The 13,667-nt window shown below is 39.9% G+C and overlaps 1 long non-coding RNA gene across 1 annotated transcript in view; it reads left to right on the top strand.

Annotated features, from left to right (window-relative positions):
* The window catches only part of LOC115279314, a 36,431-nt gene extending 26,415 nt beyond the window's left edge, over window positions 1-10,016 (top strand). Inside the window, exon 4 of the long non-coding RNA XR_003903356.1 lies at window positions 9,842-10,016. This is a non-coding gene — a long non-coding RNA (uncharacterized LOC115279314). The remainder of the gene's footprint in view (window positions 1-9,841) is intronic.
* The last annotated feature ends 3,651 nt before the right edge of the window (window positions 10,017-13,667 follow it).

The raw sequence follows: 13,667 nt of genomic DNA, 5'->3' as shown, positions 1-13,667 counted from the left end.
GAAATGTGGTAAACACTAACACTTTATTAATTCCATTGAATGGTGATAATATATGCCTGTTAAGTGCCTCTTTTTTAGGATTAAATCATTTCCTTTGGGTGACCTCATTTTGGTCTCCTATCACAAATGATACATGAGGAAAATGAAAGATGCTAACTAAGCTCCCTTCCGTTGCCTGGTGCCTATGATAATAAGAACTGACACCTTGACGTTAACACACCGCGTGGAGGGTTTGGTCCTCCCAGCTCATCCCTTGCATTCCTGAATTAGTAAGTGGTACACGCCAGGGCTGAGAAACTCTGCTCACCTTCCCCGAGCGTCTGATGGACTGGAGAGGCGGTGAATGCTAATGTACCTGTATGGATACGTGGGTCTTGTACTTCTGCGTCTCCTATTTCTGCTCTGCCAGAGACACCACCTCTTCACATCCCACCTCTAGTCTGTATTTCAGATACTCGTGAGAAACAATAAGTAGGCAAAAGGTAGACAGCCCTCTGCCCTCAGAGCGGAGATCCTTTCCCTGTTTCCCTTTGGTTTTGCCGGTTCCTCAAAACCCCATGGCCTCCTGTTCTCCGAGCCTCATTTGCCTTCCTGCTCAGCCTGGGGCTTGAGGCTTATAACTGTCAGATCATCAAACACGGTCCCATCTTTCTTGCTGGCAGATGGGTTTGGGCTTTCCTTTGCCAGCTCTCCGTGTGTAGAGCTACCTGATTTCTCAACTCCCACTTTTGGCCCTCAGAAATGATCTCTGTTTATTCCCAAACAAGGTACCCAGAAAAGAAGTTGACTATAAATAAAAAGATATTAATAATTTTAAGTTAAAACAACACTATGAATTTAACACTTATTAAAGAACAAAATGTTAAATAAAAACCTTAAGCAATGGTTGGCAACATCTCCCAGCTCCGGCTTCCTTTCATTAGCTAATAAGAGATATTCAAGCAGCGATCATACTTTGAGTGCACACAGGTCCCAGCAGGGTCTGGCATTTCTCACACATAATCTCATTTAATTCTCTTTCCATCATGCGAGGTAGGCATATACAATATCATTTTACAGATGGAAAATTAAAATGTATTCTATCTTTTTTTGCCTCCTACAAACGACATAAGCACTTTAATTCAATGAATTCATGTAACAGTGTGTCCTTTTAATTACTATAATAATTCTTACTTCCTAACTCAAATAAATCCTTAAGTACTGAATTCCAGGTATGGGAAAGAGGCTTGGGGATGCCATCCGTTTCTCCTTAAGCCACAATGCTTACTGCCAGTGTGGTCAATGACAAAGGTCGACTAGAATACGTGGACAGAACTAAAGGCATATTTATGGGCTTCATCCCTGATCCCTTTTACCAGGGGAGAGGAAAGAGTGGAGGTCTGGAAGATAACTGGATGACCCTATAGCCACCCTGGACCGAAATAGCCCCTGAACTATTTTAGAAGATCTAAGCCAAGGGGCTGAGTATGCTTCTGAAGGAGGTGGCAGTAGGTGAACTCTGATTGTTCAGTTGCTACTGTCTGCGAAGTTAGACTTCGCTTTTGCTTCCACCTGTCACTCAGGCTTAACTGATGCCCTGCAAGTTTCCCTATCCTGCAATGGGGTCAAGTATCCTTTCAAATCACAGGGAAGGGATTTCGTTTTACCCTAAACCTAGCAAGTCACACACGTAAGGCTCAACCACTCATAAAGCCAACAGCCCTCATGGGGGCTGCTGCGGCTCCCAGCCGGGGGCTGTCCTGTGACTGGGCGTTGGGGAATTTCAAGGACCCAGTATGGGCTGCAGAAAAGCAAAGTACCCTACCAGTCTTCCCTTCTCCTAGAAAAAAAAAAGTTTAGTCTGTAAAAGTTACAATCACTCATGTGATTGATACAATCTCATCTACATTTAGTATAATAATGAATATATTTAATATCAAGCATTTACCGCATTTATTAGATTGCATCCTTGCAGCATATTTTACCTGTAGAGCCTGTTGCTCATCTTGCATAGCCACTTGTTGAAAGGCTTTGTTTATTTTATTTATTTTAATGAAAAGCAATGATGACTGGGATGCCATGTTTAGAACTCAGGGGAAGAGAGCCAGGCTGTTATGTTGAGAGACTCATAAATGGAAAAAGTGCAAAACACTAGCTCAAGGAAGAAAATACACAGCCTTATGCAGTTCTGGAAACACTATTTGATTTCTCTCTCCATGGAAAGGTCTAGATTTTGTTATTCTTATCCTCCAGCACTTTTTAGGCAATCGTTTTGCATCTTCGGGTACTTAGGCCTAACCCCCAGGGGCAGACTGAAGAGCATAAGGGAGCAGGGTGGGCGCCCAGAGCCTCCACTGCAAGTCGGACTCCACCCAGCCTATGTCTTCCAACTACGGAAATCTTGAATCCATGATGTTCAAACCAGTAAGAAAAAGCCAACCACTACCAAAGAAAAGTAGCCTTCTAGATTTTGGTTTCTTGATTTCTTGCTATGTTTACTGTTTATTACCTTCAATTTGAGGTGAAATTATTTCTAACCTGCCTAATACCCAACAACATAAATCATGCCCGCTGCGCCGTTTCCTCCCTAGGGTTCAATTTCAAGACTTTGAGAAGCGTTTGGGAGACTAAGGAGCAAGTGGTCAGATTAGCTGAAACAGCCACGGATCAAACTGTCACTTTCTTTGCTAGTCAAGAAACTGAAAGTAGTTAATGGACACCTGACTTCCGCATTGTGAGAGAAAATAATTCTATCACATAAAACTGAACCCGTGGAGACAGACTGAGCAATGCTGTCAAATGGGAATAAGCTCCTTTCCACTGGAACAATGACAGGAGATGCACTTGCCCAGGTGGCCAGCAATGGTGATGAATGTTGGACTGGCTGGGAAGACAGCCACCGAAAAGCCTGAAGCCAAACATAATGAGTATCATTGTGGACGCGCCAAGGCTGCGCGCAGACAGAGGAGTTATGGTGGCACCGTCCGAGATTTACCGCCACCGGAACTTTCCGCCCGTCACAATAAACCTCAGGAAAGGATAGCTACAATCTAGTAATCGAAGTCCCAAGGATGTCATGCCTGACACCCTTTGGACAATGACCCCCTTTCAGGCATAGGCATAGTCTTTACTCAATGTTTATTGAAAGAATAAATAAATATCTCCTTGATTATTTGTCAATAAATTGGAAAGCCTAATGCTTCAAAGCATTCTTAGAAAAGTTTCCCCTAAGAAGCTTTCATTATGTATGAGATTAAAATGAAGGTGTAATTGAACTTTAAAGGAGTTCTCTGTAGTGGTGGAGGACTTCCAATGCGAGCTGAAATTATTTAAAACCAATGTAAAGGTTTAGCTGAATAATCTAGTATCCCAAGAACTTATGTCCCTGGTAGATGATGGATATAGTTCATAGTCAAATAAAAGCTGGCTTGTGCTCAGGGAAGGTATTTGATGATTCTAAACACTTCATAAAATGTGTGGCTTATATTTTATTTCAACTCATTTATATAACTTTAAATATGGAGTCTAGTTTCATTTTTATTTTAATGTCATATTTCTATTTAAAAATTTTTAAATGTTTTTAATTTATTTTTGAGAGAGAGAGCAAGAGAGAGAGAGAGGTGCAGAGGAGAGAGACAGAGAGACAGAGAGACAGACAGACAGAATCCAAAGCAGGCTGTAGGCTCTGAGCTGTCAGCACAGAACCTGACACGGGGCTCGAACTCACGAGCTGCGAGATCATGACCTGAGTTGAAGTCAGATGCTCAACTGACTAAGCCACCCAGGAAGTCCTCACTTTTCTATTTTAAAAATATTGAAACCATAACTGTTTCCCTCTTTTATCCTTGGAAACTATTGGAATCATCTGTAAATAATTAAAAAATGATACAACATACATTTACAATGTTATACAAAATATATAACCTGAACATTTATTAGAATATTTACTGAATATAGCTAGAGGGTATTTATGCTTCTGAAAAGCTGTATTCCTACATGCAAGTTGAACTTTCTTTAATAAAATATAATGTGCGGTGACATCCACAGCAATGGCAAAGTTTAGTTGTTTAAACTGGAACATCAACTTCAATATTCTAGTAGAGAGCTGTTTGTACTTGCTTGATCAACATGCTGATCTTGAAGGGACTGGCTTATGGCTGGGTGGGAAGAGTTGGCATCTTCAAAAATCTTTTGGCTTTCTCAATTTTTAAAATAATAAATGCTGCAAATACTTTCATCCCATAAAAGAAAATGCTGTGTTTGGTAACTTCTATGATGCATAGAAAGTGGGTGGTAGTGGCATGCATCTCTGTCCTAGATGGGCATTGCAGCAATGAGAAAAGTAGAGGAAGAGGAGAACACTAGGACAGAAGCCTGAAACATCCATATTTAAAGTGATCAACAGAAGAGATGTAGAAGAAAAGGGAAGACAATAGGGAATTAATGGAGAAGAGAGTAAAAGCAAACCCAAGGAAAAAAATGGTTTTCCTACACTAGGGAGTAGTAAAAATATCAACAATAAATAAGACAGGAGACAACTATGGCCCTAATAATAGTTTGAGCTCCAGCTCCAAAAGTCTATGACTATTCTAGACCATTCACACCCAAGAGAAATACCCGCTACTTTTTGCCACAGTAACCTGTTCCTGGATCCCTCTAAGACTTCCAAATAGGATCAAGAGGCTACATAAAAATTAAGCCCAAATGTTCTCTCTCTTTCAATTAAACTTTTTAAAGGTTATTTATTTATTTTGAAAGAGAAAGAAAGTGCAGGTGGCCAACAGCAAGGAGAGAGAGAGAATCCCATGGAGGCTCTGCACTGCCAGTGTGGAGCCCAGTGCCGGGCTCAAACTCAAAAACCACAATATCATGACCCAAGCTGAAGTCAGATGCTTAATTGACTGAGCCACCAGGAGCCCCTCAATTAAACTTTTATGATGAAATGCATTTCTCAGTTTATTGAAAGCCACCTGATGATATTAACATTGCATCTTCAGATCTGGAGACCTTTTGAACGATATGAATAAGGTGAATGTTATTTGTATATGACAACAAACAATCAATAAGTTCTGAGGAGTAAACCATGTGTTATAAGCAAAGATGAGTTAGCAAAAAATCTGTTGTTTTTCCTGCAATTGGGAGATTTACAATGTTAGCTGCATGAAGGTTGAAAGAAGGGAACTTTATAAAGAAGTTCATACACTGGATAATTTTATTTTACATAAAGTAATTAAATGGACATAGGAACATGTGCTTAATGATCAGTTGGCCTCTACTATTAAGTAGTGGACTAGCTTTTGAAGGAAAAAAGGGACCGGTGATCATGTGTCAATCAGAGTTAAATGAAAGAAACAAAAATCACTCTTACTTTTCAAAACAGTATTTAATGCTAAGACTTAGTTATGTAGTTGATAGAAACTGGGAAGCCAAGCCCAAGGAGGGGTTGACTGTGGTATAATTCGGAGTAACAATAGTAGAAGGCTGCTGGAGAGGCCAAAGAGAGGAAGTAATATCCTCAGGTTCCTTGAGTGCTTGGGCTGAATAATGACCAGAAGACAAGCAGTCTAGGCTTAACTTAAAAGGGTCTTCAGGCTCCGAGAGCACCCAGGAAAACCTTTCGGTAGTTAAGCGTCCTGGAAACACTGGTTAATGAAATGAGGGCATAGTCTTTCCAGGCTTACAGAGTCTTAGGAAGATTTATGGACTATGAGGATAGCAGGGTGGGAGTAGACCATTTTAAGAAATAAGTTATAGTAACAGTTTATATAGATTAAACCTGCCATCCTCCATGGATTATGGTATCTTTCCAGGGGCAATGCCTCCTGGAATAATAAGAATTCATTTCAATGAGACGCAGAAAGTGTGGACCTGATCTTTGACTTTCAATTTCTAATTTGGAGATGGTTCCCAAGAGTTCTCCTCAGGTAATCTTAACCATCTTTTCGGTGAAATCTAGGTAGCTGCTGCATTTGTCACCCACCTACTAGCACAAGAAAGATCTGTAGTTCCATTTGGGATCATGTAATTATTTGTCACTCTAGTTAGATCATGCGTTAGCGTTGAATCATATCTAGCGTTAGAATCAAGCAAGTCAAATATCCATTTAAGGATATCTTAGGTGTCCTCACCTCTGTGGTTAGGTACAGATCCTAACAGAAGTCCAGAAAACAAAAGATTAAAGCATCTACAAGGCATTTTTTACCCTGCATTCAGGATTAGACAACCTGAAAGAGCAATGATATCTAAGAGGTACGCACAACACTTTTGCTCTTTGTGGCCACCAGTGTCTGGGGACCCTACAAATGCACTTTTCCTGGACTATGGGGGCTCTGGGATGGTGTGGGAAGATACATGGGAACTGAGGCTGGAGAAATAGGTCAAGATCAGAACCTGGAGCACAGCTGAGTAAATGGTAAACATTTGGGAGGTTTTGAACTTGGAGTATTCGTGGCTAAGGCTGTGATTTAGGAAAACAATAATCTAAAATGGATGTTAGCAATAGATTGACATTTCACCCTGATAAAATTCTCAGTATAATTGTTTACTTTGCATTTTGACCATGCAGCTATTTAACTGTACTTAATTGTACAAAGTTACACTTTAACTTTTAAAATTCTTCCAAAATGAACCGGAGTAAAAATGTGATTGAAAGATGAAGAAAGAAGTGATTTAATTTTTTTTCCTTAAACAAAAAGAATGCCACCTATACTTTTTACCTTCAAACTTTTTGGATATGTAAAATTATTTCTGAAACTCTATATCATAAACATGTAACTGGTGACCATTTTTCTTAGCTTGCCTGCTAAAATCTCTCTTAACTTCTACTGATCTCTAATATAAATATACCTATTTCCAAAAAGGATGTAAGGGGGCTTAAATTAGAATATCGTTTAGCAAAAGAACAAGTAAAATCTGGTTTCTTCTTAGTATTACTTACACAAAAACTTTCTGAACCGTTTGTGATGTAAGGGAAACATCCACAAATGCTCAAAAAAAACTCCGTCTCTTATTAGCTAGATATGAATTAGGTCAAAGAAAACATGCTTTATGTTTCAGTTTCAGCTCAGATTTCATTTGAAAAAAACAAACCCTGTGAATCAAAACCACGTGTGACCTAGCTGGGACGAACACAAATGCAAACAGTGGTTTTATTATCTGCATTATTTCCCCAGGAAGAGTCACAGAACATACTATATGTTTTTCAAAGAATGAAGCTATTCAGAATTGATCTCTTAGGCTAATATGGATTGGCAAAGCCTGTCAACACAAATCCTATCATTTGGGGAAATCTCAAGGTAGTAAAATAATGTATCTGCATGTTCGGCAACATTTGGGAGGCCATTTTCCCAGTCTTGGAGCATCGTCACGTTCCTTTCAAGTCCTCCTCTCCTTATCTCCCAAAGTTTAGCTCTCACGTTCTTATACTTTCAATCCACCCCTCTCTTCCTCCCTCCTTCTTTGCAATCTTTTTAGTCCTTTCATCTTCAAAATGAGATTGGAGAGCAGAGGCAGCGAGAAGAAAGTATATGGTTCATTTTCTTCTAAATATACTCAAATTTCTATTCAAAATAATAGCTTCCTTCTATAATTGTTTTAGAAGCAGTAAGCTGACTCCCAAACCACAGCTAATAACTAAAGCAACTCAATTTAGCCCTTTCTCTCAACTGCCTAAGGCACTGGCTAATGGTGAGAGAAAGCCACAAAGAATGTTCCGAGGGGGGAAACCAGCTACAATTAAATAGCTTTTGTTAAACTAATGTTTTAAAAGGCATATATGACAATTTTAAGCGGACCAAAGTTGGCAGGAGTTTCTAGAAGAAAGGAATAGGGAAGGTCATTCTCCTTCCTTCCCTCACACCCTACACACACAGGACCACTGATTCTAACTGATCAAAGCTAGGAAGTCACTGATGTCAGAGCTGTGGAAGGATTACACTGTTGGCAGTATTCGGAGCTTAACAGACTCTCTAGGACGCACAGGAGACTGATAACCCCCAAGGAACAGAACTGGGACTCCCGGAGAGATTTTTATGTTTTGAATTGTGTAACATGAATGTGTGGCCAACATGACTTTATATGTCCACAAATTCTTTGACACTCCTCTCCTCAAGAGGTAGTACTTAATCCACCTCCCCATGAGTGTTAGCTGGACTTAGTGCTTTGCTTTTATCAACTAAAATACGACAGAAGAATGGGGTGCCACTTCTAATATTGGCTTATAACAAGCCTGAAGCTTCTGTCTTGAGCACTCTTTCTCTTTCTGGAATCACTCCCTGGGGAGTAAGCCCTGGGGACCTTCTGTGAGCAGGATGATGAGAGGCCCACCTGACACATCTTCTCTCCACGGAAAGTGAAGAGAACTTAAAAGAAGATTCACTACATATTCAACATACTGCAGCCCCGGCTGCCGGTCAACAACTTGACTCCAAACTAGTAAAAACCCTGAGTGAGAATCATAGCTACCCCCTCCCTGTTTCCCAACCTTGAGAAAACTGGAGAAAACTTGAAATAATAATTGTTTGTTGTTTAAACTACTAAATCTCGGAGCCATTTGTGGTGCAGCAATAGATGACTAATAAAATTACCAGACTAAAAATATAAGCAAATGAATTAGTTAATTAAATGGAAATGAGAAGGCTCTGTACATGCATGTGCTCTTTTGGACGAACTTGCTTCTACTGCGCTTGAGTGGTAACAATGTTGAAACTTCTCCCAAAGGGCAAGTGATCTGTTTTCTCTCGGTCACTGTTTCAGTCTTTCTGCATTTCAAGAGTGAAGGACTGCTCTGAAACTGACCCTCTGACACAGTCAGGTCACTTTGTTTCGTTCCTCATGTGTCTTGCATTTGGCTATCCTGCATATAGGTTACCTGGCCCTGGCAGAAGAGGTTTTTTCTGCATCTGAAAAGACCTGATGACACGTGTAATGATTTTTTTCCAGTCCATTAAAATGGAGAGGGGGGAGGGTGAAACATATTTCATCTCCTTTTTTTTTTTTTTTTTTTTTTTAGAGAAAGAGAGTTCACAAGCAGGGGACAGGGACACAGGGAGAGAGTGAGAGAGAAAAAAATCCTAAGCAGGCTCCACGCTGAGCTCCGACTCAGGACTCAATCCAATGATCCTGGGATCATGACCCAAATGAATTCAAGAGTTAGATGCTGGACTGACTGAGCCACCCAGGCACCTCTTACCTTTCCCAATGTTTCTCCCCAATTATCTGACCCCAGGTGGAGAAGGGAGTGAGATGTACAGCCAAAGTGGAAGTTGTGGCCAATAGAATGTGCCACTCATATCTACTACTTCATGCAGGGTAATTAATGGATAGCCTTAGATACTGTGTCCTGAATCCATCACTGACCCCAAACTTCTCATGGCTACTCTCAGTGAAAGACAGAACATGGTAAAGATGCAAAAGTGGGTCCATTCCATTCCTGCAAAATAAAGGATCTGTCTGACAGGAGATTTCTCTGATAGGTAACTTTGGCTCAAGAACTTCCTATTGACATGGTCAAAACATTATTAAAGGTTTATTTTATTTTTTAGAAAGAGAGAGAGATCAGGGGAGAGGGGCAGGGGGTGCAAGAGAGAGAGAGAGAGATCAGGGGAGAGGGGCAGGGGGGTGCGAGAGAGATAGAGAGAGAGAGAAAGAGAGAGAGAGAGAGAAATGGAATCTTAAGCAGGCTCCATGCTCAGCACAGAGCCGGACCTGGGGCTCAGCTGCATGACCCTGGGATCACAACCTGAGCCAAAATCAAGAGTCAGACACTCAGTTGACTAAGCTACCCAGGCACCCCATAAAATATTCTTAAAATGTATTGGAATCGGCCAATCTACCTATCTCACTTTCTCTTTCTCCTCTACAGGGGAAGCTGCCTTCCTGACCCCTCCAGTTCCCTCCCTCTTTCCATCACATGTTTTTCCCAGTAAGTCTTTCCACATCTGGCCTTGGACTCTATTCAGAAGATCCAACTAACACATCCTCCTTTCATTCTGAGGCACTCATAAGAGCTGAGCCTTAATAAAGAAAGGAGCTCTCTACTGGGTCATGTACTATATTATCAGAATACTGGATCATGGTCTGGGGGCCAATACCCTAAATAGAGAGTAAGTATTAATTTGATTAACTTTGTCCTCTGTGTACATATGTAGATCACAGTTTTAATAGCAAAGGTAGTTCACCAAAGATAGGATGGACACAAATGGCTGGATTCCTACTAATTCTCCTTTGTCATAGTCAGATCCATTATCTACCAGGGCAGTGATGTACCGAACCAAAAATAAAATTACTTTTTTCATGTCTGTCTTGCAGATATATTAACCAATGAGGTGTAAAGAGACATTATTGGGTAGGGATTTTGGGGACCTTCTGTAGGAGAAGACACAGCTGTTTTGCCCTTTCTCTTTCCTCCTGTCTAAAATGAAGATGTGAGAGCTGATGTTTGAGAGTGAACATCTAGTGAACACGACAAGACTCTGAAAATAGAACTCACACTTGAAATATGGTAGAGATTTTTTCTTGTTAAAGATACAATTATTTGAAGTCATTGTTACAATCAGTGGAACCCAATTCTAGTTGGTGGATAGATTCAATTATTTATTAGTCTCTGACCAATTACCATCTTTGTATGCTAACTCATTAATTGTACTCCTTTGACCCCAAAGGCTGGTGTCATTAATAGTACCCCATTTCAGAAAGACTTACAATTTTACTTTGAGCAATATCAATGTAGCAAAATTTGACATTGTGAGTACTCCATATTAGAGAGTGGTTAGTCACATTATAAAAGATTTTATATCCCAAAGGGATTTACTTTAACATTCTATTAAGTAAAGTCTACTGTATTTCAATATTAGTTCCTATATCATTAAATTCATGACAGATACTGCTGTTGGGGAAAGGAAGAGGAAGCCTGTCAGAGAAAGCTACAACTAAATTCTTTAAAGTTTTTCCCACTGAAGAGGAACGAGAGAGGGAGATAAAGGCGCTGCTAATGGAAGGCTGTTATTGTCATCATTAACTTTATCAATTTTTCACCCCAACCTGCAGTAGTTTGTTAGATAGCTGCTGACTATGTTATTCACAAACCTGTAATAGAGACTTCTGGTTGTCTGCCAAAATCTGTTTCCCTTCTCACATTTGTCCACAGCGATAGAGTTAAAGCACAGCGACGATGATCCGGAGAGAAACTATATTTTCCAGCCTTTCTTGCAATTAGAGTTGGGCCTGAATTTAATTTACCAGATTTATTTGCCAAGAAGAGAATAGCTTTCACTAAACTTCTACTCTTTCCTTTCCCTGTAAACTGAAAAAGGAAGGTGACCACCAACTTCAGCGTTAACTATGTAGAGGAAAGGACTTGGATCCTTAAATTATTCCTTAGAACAGAGGTGCCCAACAAGCCTAGATTACTCACCTCATGGCTCTTAGGGGGAAAAATATATATATCTTCTTTAAGTCATTGCAATCTGAAGCTTCTTTATTTTAACAATTTCACCATTTTCCTAAATAATAAGACTAATAGCAAGGCTTTGCTTGTTACTCTGGAATCATTTTTACAAAATGTGAGAGGGTGTGTGTGTGTGTGTGTGTGTGTGTGTGTGTGTGAGTGTGTATGTGTGTGTGTGTGTATGTGTGTGTGTGTGTGTAGGCTAAGATGCTTTCAGGATCTCTAAGAACCACAGATTTATCCATATTCTATTTCCCATAGCACAAATACATTAGTAACTTAGAAATTCAAATAGATTAAAGAAGCAAAACCCATGAAAACATATAACAGTAATCTTACCATAAACAATAACCTCCTTCCTTTAGTTAAGAATGTTTTCACCAGCAAAGCTATAAACAGTTGTAGGCTTAGGTCTGCATCACACAAGTTTAGAGTTTCTTTAAGTAAGGTGAGTTCTGGGAACCACCATGTTGTTTGAGAATTGTGACCCTACTGTACAGTGGATGACCGTGGCCCTATTTCAACGATGGCCAGGGTGGGTGAAGTGACAGGTTCTTTAACCTTAGTGTCCTATGACTTCCCTGAGGATAGAGTTGCTCATCAAAATCAGATTGCTTCTGGAGCTGCGGTTCATAGTCTCATCAAACCAAAGAGTTCTTTGCAACAGGTTACCTTCCCTAAAAAGCTAGGCTGTGAGCTAAAGTTGTGGTTAAAGGGCTCCGAGTAGACTGCCTTCACCATCAGTCAACACGGTGAGGATGCACTATAACTTTGGCTATTTTAGCTATGTTGATAATAATCCATCGTAATCTTTAGTTAAACAAAGTATATCAGATGTTCCTTGTATATGATTACATATTAACATTTGAATTTTTTTGTTTTTATGAACACTAAAATAGATGTTTTGTGAGCAAAACCCAACTTTTTGGACAATCTTTTTTCACAGGACTTCTTGGGCACAATAACAATATATAGGATTTTAATGTAATGTTCATGTGATTATAGAAGTAGTATGTTTTTTAAATTTCTTTAAATGTCTTTCTTTATTTTTGAGAGACAGAGCATGAGCAGGGGAGGGACAGAGAGAGGTGGAGACACAGAATCCAAAGCAGGCTCCAGGCTCCGAGCTGTTAGGACAAAGCCTGACGTGGGGCCTGAACCCACAAACAGGACCACAGGGGTAGGAGCATGAGATCCATCCAAGCCATGGTGGGTGAAACAATCCATAGGAGAGTGTTACTAACAAGCTGGGTGTAAGGAAGGAAAAAGAATGGTCTAGGTCAATAGCTATGAGGCGGTAAGCTAGCATCAGGATGCCCAGAGAACTTGTTCAAGCAAAGGCTGTGCAAACAGTCCCAGTGTCTGGTTCCTAGGTCTGGGGTAGAACCTGAGCTTTTGCATCTCTAACAAGTTCCCAGGTGATGCTAATTTTGTTAGTGCCAGAACTACATTTTGAGAATCCTGTTACTAAAAAAGATGTTCTGTACTGTCGAGCATTATGGAAAGATACCCAGGTATGAGCTGTATGTATCTTTCCAGAGGCCTGAAATGTAGTTACAACTAAGGATACAGATTTGGGAGCTCTCAACCTATAGTGACAGTACAAGATAAGCACCTAGAATTTAATAGGCATTTAATAGGTGCCCAATAAATACTTATGTAAACTGACAAAATCAGAAAAGGGAAGAGGCAAAAATAAAAGAGGAGTAACATCTAAATGCCCAGCAGAGGAGGAGAAAGCCTGGAGGATGAAACGATGAGAAGGAATGAAGGAGAAGACAGGGGAGTGGAGTGTAATTGTCAAGAGGGAATGTCCCAGGAGAAGGGGTATCAGAAGGAGAATTAGAAGAGATTGGAGGGGAGGAGTATTTTGACTCTGACACTTAATAAATGACTTCTTACCTTTTCCAGTGATTTGAGAATTAATTAAATAGGAGAAAGTTATAAAAAAATTATTTCTAGACAGGGCAGTCCAAAAGGACAATAATGTGAACCGTATATGTAATTTTATGTGTTCTAGTAGCCACATTAAAAAGGCAAAAACAAACAGGTGAAATTGGCTTTAATAACATATATTTATCCCAATATATCCAGAAGAGTATATTTTCAATAGTAAAAGTACTTCTGAGAAATTTTATATCCTTTCATATGAATTCGTTAAAATCTAGTGTATATTCTACATGAATAAAGCACGGCTCAATTCAGACCTAGCCACATATCAACACTGCACAGCGGCATACCG

This window comes from Suricata suricatta, chromosome 15 (genome assembly GCF_006229205.1).
Source record: "Suricata suricatta isolate VVHF042 chromosome 15, meerkat_22Aug2017_6uvM2_HiC, whole genome shotgun sequence".
Lineage (NCBI taxonomy): Eukaryota > Metazoa > Chordata > Mammalia > Carnivora > Herpestidae > Suricata > Suricata suricatta.
The sequence above is the reverse complement of the archived record's forward strand: the minus strand, read 5'-3'. Positions and strand labels throughout refer to the sequence as shown.